Genomic DNA, 19216 nt, shown 5'->3' with positions numbered 1-19216 from the left:
GGAAACACTGTGTTTTTAATTTTCGTTTCCCTAATGAGTAATAGCACTGAACATCTTTGCAAATGCTTAGTTGACCTCTGTCTTCTTTTGTAAAGTTTCTGTTCACATCTTTTGCCCATTTTTAAAATTGGGTTGTTTTACTGAGTTTTGAGATGTCTTTAAATATTCTGAATATGAACATTTCATCACATATAGTTTGTCATTTTATTCCCTTAAAAATGTCTTTCGAGAAATAGAAGTTATTTTAATAAAAGCTCCTATCTTTTCCTCTACAAATTTTATACTTTCAGGTTTTACCTTTAGGTGTATGATTCACTTTGAGTCAGTTTTGTATACAGAGAAAGATATGAATCAAATATGTTTTTTTTTTTCTTTTTTGCACCTAGATATTCAATTGTTCCATCACCATTTGTTGAAAAGATTATGCTTTCTCTGTTGAGCTGCTTATGCAGTTTTATCAAAAATCAATTGACCGTATATTTGTAGATTTATTTTTGGACTTGCTGCTTTTTTCCATTGATCTATTTGCCATGCTTCATGTCATACTATACTGTCTTGATTACTTTAGCTTTACAATGAATCCACACTAGGTGAGTAACTCGTATTGTTATAAAGTTGTTTTGTCTTTTTTAGCTCCTTTGCATTTAATAAAAATAATAGAGTCAGTTTATCAGTTAAAAAAATCTGCTGGAATTTTGATTGGGTGTGATTTGAATTGATAAATCAATTCAAAGAGAATTAACATCTTAACAATATTGAGTCTTCTGACTCTTGAATAAGGCATATCTTTCCATTTCTTTAGATCTTTAATTCTCCTCGCCCTATTTTTTGCATTTTATTGTTAAGTCTTTCACATCTTTTGTTAGATTTATCCCTATTTTGAGTGCACGTCCTTCTACTCTGCCATCTTGAACAAATGTCCTCCCCCATTTTATATTTTTTGATGCTATTATAAATGTCATTAGTTTATAATTTATTTCCATTTCCAGTTTTTATTGTTAGAACATAGATACAAAATTTATACTTTATATTTACCTTCTATCCCACCTTTTGATAATTCAGTTAGTTCTAAGAGCTTTTCTGTTTGTTTTAATTTCCATAGGATTTCCTTTCAAAATGTTCATGCCATCTGCAAATGAAGAGTTTTTCTTTTTCCCTTCCATTCTGTAGAATTTGTTTAAAATTTTTTCTTGCCCCATTGCACTGGGTAGCTTCTTGAGTACAATGGTGAATAGAAGTGGTGAGAATGTTTCTTTCCTCACCTTGTTCCTGATCTTTTCATGATGTGAGCTTGAGTTTTTGGTGCACACACTTTCTGTATCTATTGAGATGATCATGAGATTTTCTCCTATTATTCTGTTTATATGGTGATATATATTGATTGCTTTTCAATTGTTAAGCCTGGGATAAACTTCCCACAGTCATAATATAATATACTTTCTATATGTAACTGAATTCAACTTGCCAGTATTTTATTAAGAATTTTTACATCTGTGTTCATGAGGGGTACTGGTCTACAATTTTCTTTTCTTATAATGTCTCTGTTAGTTTTTCATATCTGAGTTCTGCTGCCTTCTTTAAAAGAGTTGGGAAATATTCCCTTCTCTACTTCCTGGAAAGTTTTAAAAGGCTTTTTGGGTCGTTTTGATCCTCATCATGTTTTAATTCTTCAAAAGTTAAAAAAAATTAAATGTATGTAGTATCTTTTTTATTGAAATATTTATCTAGTATGTAATGAAAGTTCATGGATAAAAAAGTTGGATCATCTGTGTGCTTAGTTGCTCAGTCATGACCCACTCTTGCGACCCCATAGACTGTAGCCTGCCAGGTTCCTCTATCCATGGGATTTTCCAAGCAAGAATACTGGATCATCTGTAGGTTTTATTTATTCACATATTGTAATTCTTTACCTTCTTCTAAAGCTAGCATAAATATTTAAAGTGTAGAAATGCCAAACCAAAGCCAACATGTACATATATGTGTTTCACGTGTATTATTTTATTAACATATAATATGCCAAAGCCTTTGACTGTGTGGATCACAATAAACTGTGAAAAATTCTGAAAGAGATGGCAATACCAGACCACCGGACCTGCCTCTTGAGAAATCTGTATGCAGGTCAGGAAACAACAGTTAGAACTGGACATGGCACAACAGACTGCTTCCAAATAGGAAAAGGAGTACGTCAAGGCTGTATATTGTCACCCTGCTTATTGAACTTCTATGCAGAGTACATCATGAGAAACGCTGGACTGGAAGAAACACAAGCTGGAATCAAGATTGCCAGGAGAAATATCAATCACCTCAGATATGCAGATGACACCACCCTTATGGCAGAAAGTGAAGAGGAACTAGAAAGCCTCTTTATGAAGGTGAAAGTGGAGAGTGAAAAAGTTGGCTTAAAGCTCAACATTCAGAAAATGAAGATCATGGCATCGGGTCCCATCACTTCATGGGAAATAGATAGGGAAACAGTGGAAACAGTGTCAGACTTTATTTTTTGGGGCTCCAAAATCACTACAGATGGTGACTGCAGCCATGAAATTAAAAGACACTTACTCCTTGGAAGGAAAGTTATGACCAACCTAGATAGCATATTCAAAAGCAGGGATATTACTTTGCCAACAAAGGTCCGTCTAGTCAAGGCTATGGTTTTTCCTATGGTCATGTATGGATGTGAGAGTTGGACTGTGAAGAAGGCTGAGCGCCGAAGAATTGATGCTTTTGAACTGTGGTGATGGAGAAGACTCTTGAGAGTCCCTTGGACTGCAAGGAGATCCAACCAGTCCATTCTGAAGGAGATCAGGCCTGGGATTTCTTTGGAAGGAATAATGCTAAAGCTGAAACTCCAGTACTTTGGCCCTCATGCGAAGAGTTGACTCATTGGAAAAGACTCTGATGCTGGGAGGGATTGGGGTCAGGAGGAGAAGGGGACGACAGAGGATAAGATGGCTGGATGGCATCACTGATTTGATAGACGTGAGTCTGAGTGAACTCTGGGAGTTGGTGATGGACAGGGAGGCCTGGAGTGCTGCGATTCATGGGGTCCCAAAGAGTCGGACGTGACCGAGCGACTGAACTGAACTGAACTGAATATGTAAATATGTATATTTGTTTGTTTGAGGAAATATATTCTAAGAGGTGCTCTGAGTATATACTGTGATTTCTGGATTTGAGCAACTTTTCATATTATTTCTTAACAGAATGTCTAAAAATAGTATGTCTACTATTACACTTTTAAATCAGTGTGACAGGAATTAAGAATATTAAGGATTATTTAAATTCTCAGATGCACCAAAAGCTTTATTAGCTGGATGTTCCAGGCTTCTTGAAAATAAAGCTTTTCCTCGGGGCTGTTGAGGTCAATTATATTCATTTTAGTCTCATCTCTCTCTTTTTTTTAAATCTCCCTTTTTTCATTCAATCACTTTCCTTCCAGAGTGAAATGAGCTATTAAATGGCCAAAAGATAACCACGAAAAATAAAAGAAAGAAAAATCAAGATCTTTAGTCAGACACAATTTGGAAATATAAGTCCCAAATCTCTGAAAACAGTTATTCTTTTTATTTTTGCTTCTTGACTACATATGAACTGAGGTTTGCTTCCAGGCTTTATAGTGCACTCGAGAGTTTTTGTTTTTGTTCTTTTTATCTTGCTTTGTTATTGCTTATGATAACACATGAATAAAAGTGAGAAATATTTCTGGGTTAAAACCCTAAACAATAGAATGATAATCAGATAGGATCAATTTATTCTAACTTAGTGTTCTAAAGAGTATGCTCTCATGATTTAACTGTGCCTTATATTTCTGGAAAAGTGTATGAACTTAAAATATGTTTGACTTTAAAAAATAAAGCAGGGAAGAATTAGAAGACATGTTTGTGTTGTGGTTTGAAATTTGGGGTACCTAGGAATGATTACCTCTTGAAAGCGAAGAATTTTCTCTCGCCTTTTTTTTTTTTTTTTTTTAATTTGGAAAACTCATGCTTGAAGTTGTGCACTGGGAACATGAAACAGGCTTCAGACAGGTTTGAATCATCAGAGGCTTTATTCAGATGAAGCCTTGCTAATCTTGGGGTTACCACTGAAGCCAGTTGTTGTTTGGGGGGCTTTTTAACAAGATATTTTTGCCTTCATATCTCAACTTAATTTTGTGCTTCTCATTCACAGATTAAAAAAAGACATGATGCATACTTTGATTAAGCTTGGGAAGTAATGATTGATAGCAAGAGAGGACCCTGAAGCCAGAGGAACGGAATTAAGGAATCAGAGACAGGCCATCTTATTTCTATTTTCTTTATGCAGAAATGTCTCAAGATGAGATTAGAAACAATGTTTTGCACAAATATATTTTAAAAATGTTTAGCAGGCACATTTTCCAGTCATGTTATGATGAGAAACAGATGTAGATGCTGTTAAATCATGTCAAATGTGAACTGCCTGTGTACCCCATGTATATGTGTAAATATTTAACTAGAAAACCAGTCACATGAGAATGACTCTGGAGAAATCTTGGAAGAAGGAAGCCACAAATTATAGGTCTGAAATTTACCATGCAAGGCTTAGGAGTCCAGATAAGTAAAACCAAATGAAGAGACAGAAAGTTGTATAAATAGTTCATGTTTTTTTGGGAGGGGGAGGAAAAAGAAAGGATTAGGGAGAGTTTTAAAATACTTCAATGACAGGCAGTACATTTAATTATAACCAGAGTGCTAAGAATCATATGATTGGAATTCAGTTATATACTTGAATCTAGAGTATATTACTTACCAACTCACATAGGAAAAATTACTATGGACTTTTAGCTTATCCACTGTTAGTTTCTAAAGTCACTGTATAAGGCAAAAGTCATACATTCAGCCTTATCCCTGACAGTCTTCCTGGAAGGCACTCAATTGGAGACAGAGAGTTCTACTAACACAGCTAGTAGATCTGTTGAAACAGAACTCCATATTTCTGTAGGTTCTGGATGATGAAGTTCATGGGCCAGAATGGGGCAGGGGAAGGTAATTACTGATTTCAGAAGCATGTTGTATGGAAAAGTAGAAATGAAAACAAAATTGCAGCTTCCATTGCACCCATAATCTTGAGTTTACACTTCTTGAGAGGAAGAGTGAAATGAATTTGCTAAATTTTGTTTATTTATTTTTTTAAGATGAAAAAATATAATTTTATGTATTTTTGTTTTTGGCTGTGCTGGGTCTTCGTTGCTGCTCGGACCTCCTCTTGTTGCAGTGAGCAGGGGCTACTTCTCTCGTTGCGGTGTTCGGGCTTCTCACTGCAGTGACCTCTCGTTGTGGTGGAGCACAGGTTGTCGAGCACACGGGCTTCAGTAGCTGTGGTTCCCACTCTGGAGCACAGGCTCAGTCGTTGTGGCACATGAGCTCAGTGGCTCTGTGGCATGTGGGATCTTTACGGATCAGGGATTGAACCCGTGTCTCTTGCGTTGACAGGTGGATTCTTTACCACTGAACCACCAGGGAAGCCACATTTTTTGTATGTGGAGCATTTTGAAGTCTTTATTGAATTTGTTACTATCTTGTTTCTGTTTTATGTTTTGGTTACTTGGCTCTGAGGCTTGTGGGATATTACTAGCTCCCTGACCAGGAATTGAACCTGAACCCGCTGCCTTGAAAAGGAAAGTCTTAACCACTGGACCACCAGGGAAGTCCCTGAATTTTCCCCATTTTATTACTTTATTTGTTTTCAGGTTTAATTTTCATTTCATCAAAATAATATTGTCTAATTATCTCCTGAGCTTTAGGTTATTTGATCGAAGTATCGTCCCCACGTAGTGAAATGTACAGCTCAGAAGGGTTAGTTAGAGTTCTGTGAGTTTTAACAGATGCATGTTTTCACGTAACCCACACTGTTACCAAGATATGAAGTATTTCCCTTGTGCCCCATGACAATCAATCCCTCATCCTCTCCTCTCCCCAGAGACAACCATGGCTCTGATTTCTTTCCCTGTAGATTACTTTTGTCTGTTCCAGAACTTCTTGTCAATGGCATCGAATGACATGCTCCCTTAGGAATCTGGATCCTTTTATTCATCACAGTATGTGATGTGTGCATTAATTTTTGCTGTTTTATGTATCGGTAATAGTTCATTCCATTTGCTGCTCTCTATTCTATCAAATGAGTACATCCCAATTTGTTACAAATGGAGGTTTGTACCCTTGGCCACCTTCACCCATACCCCGTCTTCCCACTGGCACTGCCTTTGCTGCCCCCTTCCCCTGCCTTCCCTCACCTCTGGCAACCACCAATACGTTCTCTGTATCTGTGGGCTTTTTTTTTTTTTTTTTTTTTAAGAGTTTCTTTTACTATTCCACATGTAAGTGAGAACATGTAATATTTTTCTTTCTCTAACTTATTTCACTTGGCAAAATGCCCTTTAAGCCCATCCATGCTGTCATAAACGGCAGAATTTTCTTTTTTATGGCCAAGTAATATTCCATTGTGTGAGTGTACACACACACACACACACACACACAGTTGACCCTTAAACAACATGGGTTTAACTGCACAAGTCTGCTTATGTGCAGATTTTTTTCCATAAGTACATGGAGTACTACATGATCCAAGGTTGGGTGAACCTGAGAGGTGTATCAGTTCAGTTCAGTTCATTCGCTCAGTCATGTCTGTTCAGTCGCTCAGTCGTGTCCGACTCTTTGCGACCCCATGAACCGCAGCACGCCAGGCCTCCCTGTCCATCACCAACACCCAGAGTTTACTCAAACTCATGTCTATTGAGTCGGTAATGCCATCCAACCATCTCATCCTCTGTCATCCCCTTCTCCTCTTGCCTTCAACCTTTCCCAGCCTCAGAGTCTTTTCCAATAAGTCAGCTCGTCTCATCAGGTGGCCAAAGTATTGGAGTTTCAGCTTCAACATCAGTCCTTCCAATGAACACCCAGGACTGATCTCCTTTAGGATGGACTGGTCGGATCTCCTTGCAGTCCAAGGGACTCTCAAGAATCTTCTCCAGTACCACAGTTCAAAAGCATCAATTCTTCGGCACTCAGCTTTTTTCACAGTCCAACTCTCACATCCACACATGACTACTGGAAAAACCATAGCTTTGACTAGACGGACCTTTGTTGACAAAGTACTGTCTCTGCTTTTGAATATGCTGTCTAGGTTGGTCATAACTTTCCTTCCAAGGAGTAAGCGTCTTTTAATTTCATGGCTGCAGTCACCATCTGCAGTGATTTTTGAGCCCCCCAAAATATACAGAGAGTTAACTAGGAGACTTGAGCATGTGGGGATTTTGGTATCCTCCCCTGGCTGGTGCTGGAACCAGTTCCCCTTGGACACTGATGGACAACTGTATACCACGTTTTCTTTATCCATTCACCCATCAGTAGACATGAAGGTTGTTTCCATGTCTTGGCTATTGTAAATAATACTGCAGTGAACATGGGGCTGCAGGTATTTTTCAAGTTAGTGTTTTCATTTATTTTGGATAAATACCCAGAGTGGAATTGCTGGCTCATATGGTAGTTCTATTTCTGGTTTTCTGAGGGACCTCCATACTGGTTTCTGTAGAGCAGACATTAATGTTAATCACACAAAATAAATACAAATTTGTGAGGTATTTGGAGTCCTGGTTAGTTTAACACAGAGAGCTCAGGGAAGAGCTCTATCTGAGAGACATTTTGGGGGAATGGAAAGGAGCTAGCTGCTGCTGCTAAGTCGCTTCAGTCGTGTCCGACTCTGTGCGACCCCATGGACGGCAGCCCACCAGGCTTCTCCATAAAGGAGCTAGCACTAGATACATAATGTTTAATAAAGGTTAAGTTTTCTTTTTTGGGGAAATCATATTACTTGGAAGAGACAGTAATGTTTTAGCATACATTAACCTTCTTCCCCATATGTCCCATTGCAGAACTTTCCTCATCTAAGATGACTTGTCATACTTGTAAAGGAGTTCCTTGTTTTTTTAAAAAAATAATTGTACTTGTTTACACTTTAGAAATGGGAACTATGAAGACTGTGTAACTCATTTTTAATGGACTGCCCCATGTTCCTAAGTTACAAATATTGTAACTGATCTTAAGTTGAAAAATATTCTTATCCTGTAAAATTAACAAATTAGAACCTTCAGAAGTATTACTGCTTTATGGAAATTATAAGTGCATATTACTGTTCCCATTGTATTGCAGTAGGGGCTGGTATATTTACAGTTCTTTCACTAATGTCTTTTTGAGGAGGTTTGAAGTTAATATGAAGTATACTTTATTCTTTGTTGTATATAAAAACTGCTTTGGGAAGGAATGCTGACTTCTGAATAGGTTTGGTAAAAACGATGAATTAAGTGGTGAAAATAAACATTTGAAGTCCTCATTAAAATATTTCAGACAGGAATATAAGCATGTGCATCATAGATTTTGGCCCCTTCTCATCCTGTTCTCATTTCGTTCTTCATTTCACTCTCTTTTATTTTTCTCCCTCTCCCCCTAAGAATTGCTGAAGCTTCTAGAGAACTATTTACACTTAAGTGGCAGTTTTCAAAGAAACTCTGTGCCTTTCTTCTTTTCAACAGTAGGATTCTTATGAGAAATTCTTTATTTGCTGGTTGTAATATTTGTCAGTGGGTGCATGTGAGAGGGGCAAGTTGGGAAGAGTAACTCGGTATGTGATAAGTGTATGTGCTATGAGTGTAGTACTTAGCGCATCAGTTCGGTTCAGTTCAGTCACTCAGTCGTGTCCGACTCTTTGCGACCCCATGAATTGCAGCACGCCAGGCCTCCCTGTCCATCACCAACTCCCGGAGTTCACCCAGACTCATGTCCATTGAGTCAGTGATGCCATCCAGCCATCTCATCCTCTGTCGTCCCCTTCTCCTCCTGCCCCCAATCCCTCCCAGCATCAGAGTCCTTTCCAATGAGTCAACTCTTCGCATGAGGTGGCCAAAGTACTGGAGTTTCAGCTTTAGCATCATTCCTTCCAAAGTACACTCAAGACTGATGTCCTTCAGAATGGACTGGTTGGATCTCCTTGCTGTCCAAGGGACTCTCAAGAGTCTTCTCCAACACCACAGTTCAAAAACATCAATTCTTTGGCACTCAGCTTTATTCACAGTCCAACTCTCACATCCATACATGACCACAGGAAAAACCATAGCCTTGACTAGACGGACCTTTGTTGGCAAAGTAATATCTCTGCTTTTGAATATGCTATCTAGGTTGGTCATAACTTTTCTTCCAAGGAGTAAGCATCTCTTAATTTCATGGCTGCAATCCTCATCTGCAGTGATCTTGGAGCCCAAAAAAATAAAGTCTGACACTGTTTCCACTGTTTACCCATCTATTTCCCATGAAGTGATGGGACCAGATGTCATGATCTTCGTTTTCTGAATGTTGAGCTTTAAGCCAACTTTTTCACTCTCCTCTTTCACTTTATCAAGAGGCTTTCTAGTTCCTCTTCACTCTCTGCCATAACGGTGGTATCATCTGCATATCTGAGGTTATTGATATTTCTCCTGGCAATCTTGATTCCAGCTTGTGTTTCTTCCAGTCCAGCGTTTCTCATGATGTACTCTGCATAGAAGTTCAATAAGCAGGGTGACATATACAGCCTTGACGTACTCCTTTTCCTATTTGGAAGCAGTCTGTTGTTCCATGTCCAATTCTAACTGTTGCTTCCTCACCTGCATATAGGTTTCTCAAGAGGCAGGTCAGGTGGTCTGGTATTCCCATCTCTTTCAGAATTTTTCACAGTTTATTGTGATCCACATAGTCAAAGGCTTTGGCATAGTCAAGAAAGCAGAAATAGATGTTTTCCTGGAACTATCTTCCTTTTTCCATGATCCAGAGGATGTTGGCAATTTGATCTCTGGTTCCTCTGCCTTTTCTAAAACCAGCTTGAACATCTGGAAGTTCACGGTTCACGTTTTGCTGAAGCCTGGCTTGGAGAATTTTGAGCATTACTTTACTAGCGTGTGAGATGAGTGCAATTGTGTGGTAGTTTGAGCATTCTTTGGCGTTTCCTTTCTTTGGGATTGGATGGGCTTAATGCTATTAGAAGACATTAATTATTACTCACTGTTTTTAATGAGTGTTTTAAGCAAAAGGCAGGATGTAGATAGCAATAAAGACAGGGTGAATACTTTTCTAGGTTCTTCTCACTTTAAATTTAGATCTGCAAAAGAGTCTAAACCTTATTAAATACTAATTTGTGTTATTTTTATCATAATTTGGTGAAAGAGATTATTTGGTGGAAGAGTGAGATTAAGGATAGCAGAAGTAGAAGGTACAATTCTGGACTCCTGTTATGGACAGAATGGTGTTCTCTCCAAATTCATGTTATAGACCTAACCCCTAGAGCCTCAGAATGTGACCGTATTTAGAGATAGGGCCATTCAAGAGGTAATTAAATTGAAGTGGGAATGTTAATGTGAATCCTAAACTAACTGTGACATCCGGATCTTACACTTCAGCCTCAACAACGCTGAGAAAATAAACTTCTGTAGTTGAAGCCTCCCTGTGGTATTCTATTGTGTCATCCCTAGTAAACTAATAGAACCACCCGTATGATGGATCATACACAGAGGGGAAGAAACACAAATGTGGGTTGTATATAGTGTGTATAGGTGGAGGGAGCAAGAAGAGAGAGAAATAAAGTAAGATTTGGGGGTAAACACACTGAGGTCTGAGAACTGAGTCTGGCATTGACTATCTACATGACTTTGAGCAAATAAGTTACTGGGTTGGCCAAAAAGTTAGTTTGGGGTTTCCCATAACATTTTTTGGAAAACTCAGATGAACTTTTTGGCCAACCCAGTGTTTGCCCTTCCTGAGTTTCAGGTTTGTCCTTCATAAAATGTTTTCATTGTGAGGGGCAAGGCTGAGAATTGGAACTGGGAGGTGTTCCTGAGTGTTTATCGCTCTGCCCCTTCGTTGCCATGTACCTGCTTTCCTGAGAGCAGCTGTAGGGTGAGGGTGTGGACGCTGAGACCTTTCTGCAGAAGGATGTCACAGATCGTCTCTGGGTCTTGGTTTCTTGACTGCACAGAAATAAGGGGATTGCATTGCACTGTTGAGCTCTAACCCAAGGTCATTTCTTTAAACTCTAAAATGTTACATTTTTAAGGAATTTAAGGAAATGAGTTTGGATGAGAAGGCATGGAAGGGGATTCTGGATAAAAGTCACCATGTATACTGAAGCATTATTAAATAATGAGAAAACAAGCACTGATGAGGTTAATTTGCCTGTCATGGAGAGCTTCTTAGAATCAGATACCCGAGTGGGTAGAACCGGTGAAGAAGGAAGTTGAGGGTAGTTTCACTGGTTGAAAGGAAAAGCTTGTGATCGAGAACTATTATTCATTTCTTTTAAAATTAGTGAGATATAATTTTTGTGAAAGCTCATTCTAATACGTATGTGTAAGATGGATAGATGCAGGAAGAGGAAGAAGGTTGAAATATAGGGAGAAGAATAAAGATAGGTGGGCCTGGTGATGGTTGCGGAGATGGAAAAATGGTGACGAGTGTATGGTAGAAATTACTAAGGAGCGGGTGTAGTAAGTGAAGGACAAGGGAGCCCAGGAAAATGAGAAGCAAGGGTGGTGAACCAGGCTCTTGAGGGGCAACTGGTTTTTCTTCCTAAGAAAAACACCTGTCTGGGTCAGTGTCGAGATGGAAAGGGCTGAGTAGACAGCCAGGAAGTACCAGCGTTCTCGTTAATTTTCTCATGACTTAAAACAAAAGACTGTTTTAGGCATAGACAGACTGACTCTGTCTAGAAATGCAAATGAGGATTTTTTTCCCTTTTCCAATTTGAAGATAGGTGGGAGAGTTCCCAGGTTAATGTTATAACCATTTGTGGTACTAGGAGGTCAGCAGAGAGCCGTCAGTAGGTGGCTGTCTATGGATCTGATCATCCTGGCCTCTTGTTTTTCAGGATCTCTGGTTTCTGTTCCAATGACTTACTCTGCCAGGAAGCCCTGATGTAACAAGTACCTCATTCAAGATATCAAAATGGTTCTTCATTTTTTTAAAATTTGTTCAGTGTTTGCTCCCAGTGGTGTTAGGGGTGAGCCTGCCTGCCAGTGGAGGTAGACGTAAGAGATGTAGGTTTGATTCCTGGGTTGGGAAGATCCCCTGGAGGAGGGCATGGCAACCCACTCCAGTATTCTTGCCTGGAGAATCCCATGGACAGAGAAGCCTGTTGGGCTGTGGTTCACAGGGTCGCAAAGAGTCGGACACGTCTGAAGCGACTTAGCATGCAAAGTCCTAGGTGATGCACTGAGAGTTGGGAAGGAAAAGATAAATACAATGCAAACCCTTTCATCAAGAAAGACCTGGGCGAAGGGCTGACAGACTTGGATATGGACTTGTGTATGCTCCTAAGGCAATGTGACAGTACTGCTACACAGCTGCATTCGAAACCTTATGGGGACTTATGCAGAATGACTAAAGCTGTTGGGCTGTTGATCAACGCTGACTCCAGATGATAACTGTGTGTTCTGAAGGCGATCTATATAGTTGCGTATTGCAGAGTCAACAAATAGAAACATAAAGGAACGTGGGAAAAGAGAGGAAACCATTATTAAGCATCAACTAAGTGCCTGAGACCAACTTCCCTGGTGGCTCAGATGGTAAAGCATCTGCCTACAATGTGGGAGACCCAGGTTCGATCCTGGGGTTGGGAAGATCCTCTGGAGAAGGAAATGGCAACCCACTCCAGTACTCTTGCCTGGATAATCCCATGGACGGAGGAGCGTCGTAGGCTACAGTCCCTGGGGTCACAAAGAGTCGGACACGACTGAGCGACTTCACTTCACTTCAAGTGCCTGAGACCAGCTGGGCAAATTCACGGGAACTGTGTCCCTTTTGCCCCAGGTCCTAAATTATGATCACTTAAGAGATGCAGACATTGAGACTATGGTTTCCCCAAAGTCCCACACAGCTAGTTGGAAGCAGAAGCAGGATTTTAGTGTTTGTCCACAGACCTTCTACCACGTGGTGTGGTTACAACTAAATGAGACAAATTAAGCATGGGTGAAAGAGGAAGTGGGAAAACTGAGTTTTGCTGCCTCTGTGAAAATACGTGTGTGACTCAGAGATTTCTGACAGCAGGACCCACAGTTTGTGCAGTCAAGGTCTGGAAATATTTCAGTTACTAGATGCAGGAGATTTTTTTAACTCAATGACAGAGGCTTTCTATCAGCCAAAAGCTGGGATAAGCGTTTCTTTGAGCTGGTATATAGATAATACCTATGAGAGCAAGGTGGCCTCTTTGAATGTTTGACACTGAAAACCAAGTAAGTATAGGTGAATCTCATTTATTTGGAAATTATCTATACCAAAAACTCATACATCCAGCATACAGCAGAAATCAGCAAACCAGTAAAACTGTGAATACTCAAATAGATATCGTAAACAACAAATAATAAATTCCATGCACTATAGTTTTTATTCCATTCAAAATGACCTGAAGCCCTCAATTTTTTTCTTATTGCATATCTGCTTTCCAAATCTATTGGAACATAGAAGAAATTTTTCATTAGTACTATTGAAAACAGGGAGAAATAATGTCTGGCATGAAAGAAATAGACAAAAATATTAAAAAAAATATAAAAGCAGCTGTAAGAGTTCAGAGATCTCAGCATCAATTCAAATTATCGTCAAAGACCCTCAGGATCCTAGGAATTACCCTGTGTTGACTGAAAAAAAATGAACCCCCTAAAAATTGAGAATTATGTTTCATTCAGTGGACATTCTGAGGACTTCAAGCCCAGGGGACAGGACTCTCAGATCACTGTGAGGGGCTGCTCCTAAAGACGCAAAGGGGGAGCCAGGATATATAGGAGTTTTTTTTTACAACAAAGACTAGGTAATCGGAACATCAAAAGATTACGGTTAATGAAAGAAAACCAGGTATCTCAAGTTAATGAATTTAGTGCTTTTCCATGTATGGGGAGATGCAGGAGTCTGGGCTCACTGAGATATTCCTTTGTTGTGCACCTCAGCTATCTAGGGCCAGTATCCTGTGCTTTTTCATCCCGCATGTCCTCAGGGTGCACCACTGGGGGCAGCTGTAGCAGTTGACTGCTGGATGTCAGGCATCCTGTTTCCATGCTGAGTTCCCTCAGAGCTCCCTATAGGGGAGGCAGCAATGGGATGGCTTGGTGGCTGCAGCATCCTTTGTTTACTGACAGGGCAAGTGACATTGTTAATTCACACCTTGTAATATGCCCATGCAAGAAAGCAGATTTTTAAAAAATTTTAATTAATTTTTTAATTGACGGATATTGTTTTACAGAATTTTGTTATTTTCTGTTAAACATCAACCCGAATCAGCCATAGGTATACATATGTCCCCTCCCTCTTGAACTTCCCTCTCATCTCCCGCCCCATCCCACCTCTCTAGATTGTTACAGAACCCCTGTTTGAGTTCCTGAGTCATACAGCAAATTCCCCTCTTGGCTATCTATTTTACATATGGTAATGTAAGTTTCCATATTACTCTCTCCATACACCTCACCCTCTCCTCCCTTCTCCCCATGTTCATAAGTCTGTTCTCATGTCCGTTTCTCCATTGCTGCCCTGTAAATAAATTAATCAGTGCCATCTTTCTAGATTCCATATATATGCATTAGTATATGATATTTATCTTTCTCTTTCTGATTTACTGCACTCTGTAATAGCCTCTAGGTTCATCCACCTTGTTAGAACTGACTACTGGCTGAGTAGCATTCCATTGTATATGTGTACCACAGCTTCTTTATCCATTCCTCTGTTGATGGACATCTAGGTTGCTTCCATGTTCTAGCTATTGTAAATAGTGCTGCAATGAACACTGGGTACATGTGTCATTTTCAATTTTGGCTTCCTCAGGGTATACGCCTAGTAGTGGGTCGTATGGTGGTTTTATTCCTAGTTTTTTAAGGAATCTCCATACCATCTTCTATAGTAGCTGTATCAATTTACATTACCACCAGCAATGCAAGAGGGTTCCCTTTACTCCACACCCTCTTCAGCATTTTTTGTTTGTAGACTTTTTGATGATGGCCATTGTGACTGGTATGAGGTGGTATCTCATTGTAGTTTTCATTTGCGTTTCTCTAATAATGAGTGACGTTGAGCATCTTTTCATGTTTGTTCGCCATCTGTATGTCTTCTTTGGAGAAATGCTTGTTTAGGTCTTTTCCCCACTTTTTGACTGGGTTGTTTGTCTTTCTGATATCGAGTTGTATGAGTGGCTAGTATAATTTGAAATTTAATTCTTTGTCAGTTGTTTCCTTTGCTATTATTTTCTCCCATTCTGAGGGCTGTCTTTTCACCTTGTTTGTAGTTTCCTTTGATGTGCAAAAGCTTTTAAGTTTAATTAGGTTGACTTATTTATTTTTCTTTTTATTTCCATTACTCTAGGAACTGGGTCATAGAGGATCTTGCTTTGATTTATATCATTGAGTGTTCTGCCTATGTTTTCCTCTATGAGTTTTATAGTTTCTGGTCTTACATTTAGGTCTTTAATCAATAATGAGTGTATGGCATTAAGGAAGTGTTATAATTTCATTAGTTTACATGTAGCTGTCCAGTTTCCTCAGCACCACTTATTGAAGAGCTGTTTTTGCCCCATCATATATTCTTGCCTCCTTTGTCAAAAATAAGGCACCCATGGGTGCATGGGTTTATCTCTGGGCTTTCTATCTTGTTCCATTGGTCTATATTTCTGTTTTTGTGCCAGTACCATACTGTCTTGATGACAGTAGCTTTGTAGTATAGTCTGAAGTCAGGAAGCTTGATTCCACCAGCTCCATTCTTCTTTCTCAGGACTGAAGAAAGCAGATATTTTTAATGTTGACTCAGAGTCATTAATAGAAGATTAAACTGCAGGCTACTTTTCTAAGTACATAAGAGGTATATAGTGCATTCATAATACATTCAGTTGTGTAAAATAACTAACATGAAAAAAAGTGTCATTGCTTAAAAGGTAAGAAATCAGCCATCTGAAAACTTACTAGTTATGCAAAGTAATGTATACTGAGCAGAGCTGGTGCCTTATCATTTAACTATGAACTTTGATTTCCAGCTACAACTTTTGCTGGCATAGGGGCAGGTGGCCCAGTGCTAATAACCTCCTGTTGGCCTGAAAGAGAGAGAAAGAGACCGAGAGGATAAACTCCACCTTGGCAGGGACACACCATGCTGCCTCAATTCCTGCTTCTCGCTGTAGTTACCACGTGGAGTAGTGGCTGCTGCTGCTGCTGCTAAGTTGCTTCAGTCGTGTCCGACTCTGTACGACCCCATAGATGGCAGCCCACCAGGCTCCTCTGTCCCTGGGGTTCTCCAGGCAAGAACACTGGAGTGGGTTGCCATTTTCTTCTCCAGTGCATGCATGCATGCTAAGTGGCTTCAGTTGTGTCCAGCTCTGTGCGATCCCATGGACAGCAGTCCACCAGGCTCCTCTGTCCATGGCGGGTGAGAGTAAATATCCTCAGTCAGTCTTTAGTCCCTCTCCTGATCTTCCACCAAAGAAACTGGAAAGTAGGAACAAAGCCCCTTGCCCATGGCCTCTATGGAGTGCTGTTACCACATGTATACTGTTCCCCCAACACACTCATACAATGTCACAGCAGTAACTAATTTTCAAGTGTGTATTGAGTAATCATATTGACAGCTTTTTGTTTTAGTTCCTTATTCTTGTCCTACTCTAGTTGTGCTAAAAGTACCAAAGTATCTGATAAAAATTCAAAAGAAGGCTGACTCACAAGCAAAAAATAAAAGGGAGGGGCTTATATAGTTTGCAAAGTGTATAATGAGTCTTCACACAGTACTGATTCTTAAGAGATGTTTTAAATGTCAGTTTTTTTCTCTCTTTGTCAGAGAAATGCTGACCCAAAGTTTCACAAAGCTGTTAAATGTCTTTTCAGAAGTTATAAGTACAGACTTAAGAAATGGATTTATTATGTCAGGGCTGATGGTGACCTTTAATGTCAAAGTGTCTATGAAACTTGTGCAGCTTCTAATATTCCCTTTTATTTAAAAGAAGATGCCTTAGTTCTCCAATTAAGAGAAACCACTATTTCCTAGGCATAGTATAGCTCTCAGTAAAATATTTGCAAACACTTTGTAAAATGCTGCCTAAACAATTTGTGTGTATCAGACTTTTGACTTCTTCTATGCCCTGGACACCCTTGGCAATTGGAAGAAGCCTGTGGACCCTTCAGCTGGGATATCCTGGGTGGCACAGTGGTAAAGTATTTTGGGCTTCCCCGGTGGCTCAGATGGTAAAGAATCCGCCTGCAATGTGGGAGACCTGGGTTCTATACCTGGGTTGGGAAGATCCCCTGGAGAAGGGAAGGGCTACTCACTCCAGTATTCTGGCCTGAAAGATTCCATGGACAGAGGAGCCAGGCAGGCTACAGTCCATGGAGTTACAAAGAATCAGACATTAGTGAGCAACTTTCACGCTTCACACATGGACCCTTATTCAGAATAATGGTTTTAAATGCATAAGACAAAATACAAAGGATTACAAAGAAACCAGATATGTAAAAATATAATAATAAAAATGTGTGATATAGTAATATGTGCGCTTCTATATTAATGCATTAAATAACAATCCAGCAGCAAGTCTGGTGACATTTGAATGGTGGTGAGGAGCATAAGTGATATATGGAGAGAGCTGCAATAACCCAGCTGGAGACAAGAACACCTGTGGTTTCTATGGGAAACAAAATCACAGACCCTGATAATACTTCTGTGGTTTGTTGTCAGCGTTTATATTTGAAGGAACTGTTAAATTTCAGTTAGAATTCAGTGAAACTGAAGGTATGTTTTCCCCATTTGCGTGTATAGAATCCCAGCGTTCTGTTCACAGGATCCATGAGCCTCAAACTAAGGGCCCTTAGAAGAGGAAAATCATTCTCATGGAATTATGAGCATAGTTGAGATAGTTTCTTCAAAGAAATGTTTGCATATAATTTCCAAAGCAGTTATGAACATTTATATTTTTAATTTTAAAATGGAAATGTCATTCATTTATATTCTTTTTTTGGGTTCATTTTGTTTTTAATCTTATTTATTTATTTTTGGCTGTGCTGGGTCTTTGTTGGTGCGTGAGGGCTTTCTCTAGTTGCAGCGAGCGGGGGTTTACCCTCTAATTGTATTCCATGGGCTTCTCATTGTGGAGGTTTCTCTTGTCACAGAGCACAGGCCCTAGAGCGTGCAGGCTTTGGTAGTTGCAGCTTTTGGGCTCTAGAGCACAGGCTCAGTAGTTGTGGCACATGGGCTCAGTTGCCCCACAGCATGTGAAACCTCCCTGACCAGGAAAGATTCTTCCCTGATCCAACCTGTGTCCTCTGCATTGGCAGCTGGATTCTTAACCACTGGATCACCAGGGAAGCCCTCATTTATATTCTCACTTATAATCTGACTTGTTTTTGAAGCCATTTGAGGCAACTTGAAGAGATTCATACAGCAAACTATAATAGGATGGCAAGTTAGTGGATGAGAAAAAGGAAAATATTGATATGAAATGTAAATGGTGTCTTGAAGCAAAATTAATATACAAAGTGTATGTGGGAAGGTTCTAAAATACTCTTGTACTTTACAAGAGTACAATGGCAAATTTAATTCTAAGTTTAACCTTCAATGTAAAGGGTAAGAAGCAATTAGCTATAGATTCATGATCACATCTCCTGAGATGCCCGGCTCTCTCTCTACTAACACTAGAGAACAATTCTTCTGTTAGCTTTGCCTCATACTCACTGTCTTAGCTTGAGCTGATGTAGCAAAATACCCTAGACTGGGTGGCTTAAATGACAGACACGTATTCCTCACAGTTCTGATGGCTCACAAGTTCCATGTCAAGGTGACAGCTTGGCTGGGCTCCAGTGCAGACTCTCTTCCTGGCTTGCAGACGGCCACCTTCTTGATGTGTCCTTGCAGGGTGGAAAGAGAGTGATTGTTCTCTTTTATGTTCTTTTCTAAGGGCACTAATCCCATCATGAGGTTTCAATCCTTATGAGCTCTGAAAGGCCCATCTACAAATAACCTTCACACTGGAGGTTACACTTCAACATCTGAATTTGGGGGTGAAGGGATACGATTCACTTCATAGCAACGATACACTGGGGAATGAAATTAACGGTACATTTGAAAACTTCCTTTGTTTTATTGGGCTATCTCTTATAATTTCTCATGTAAACCAATGACATGTTTCTACTGGCCCAGCTTACTTTAGTAACAGATTTTAAACT

At 39.6% G+C, this 19216-nt stretch overlaps 1 protein-coding gene across 7 annotated transcripts in view; it reads left to right on the top strand.

Annotated features, from left to right (window-relative positions):
- The window catches only part of IPCEF1 (interaction protein for cytohesin exchange factors 1), a 168891-nt gene that overhangs the window by 20798 nt on the left and 128877 nt on the right, over positions 1 to 19216 (top strand). The gene's annotated exons all lie outside the window — the stretch shown is intronic.

This window comes from Bos javanicus, chromosome 9, assembly GCF_032452875.1.
Source record: "Bos javanicus breed banteng chromosome 9, ARS-OSU_banteng_1.0, whole genome shotgun sequence".
Taxonomy (NCBI): Eukaryota; Metazoa; Chordata; class Mammalia; order Artiodactyla; family Bovidae; genus Bos; species Bos javanicus.
This window is presented reverse-complemented; position numbering and strand designations above follow the sequence as displayed.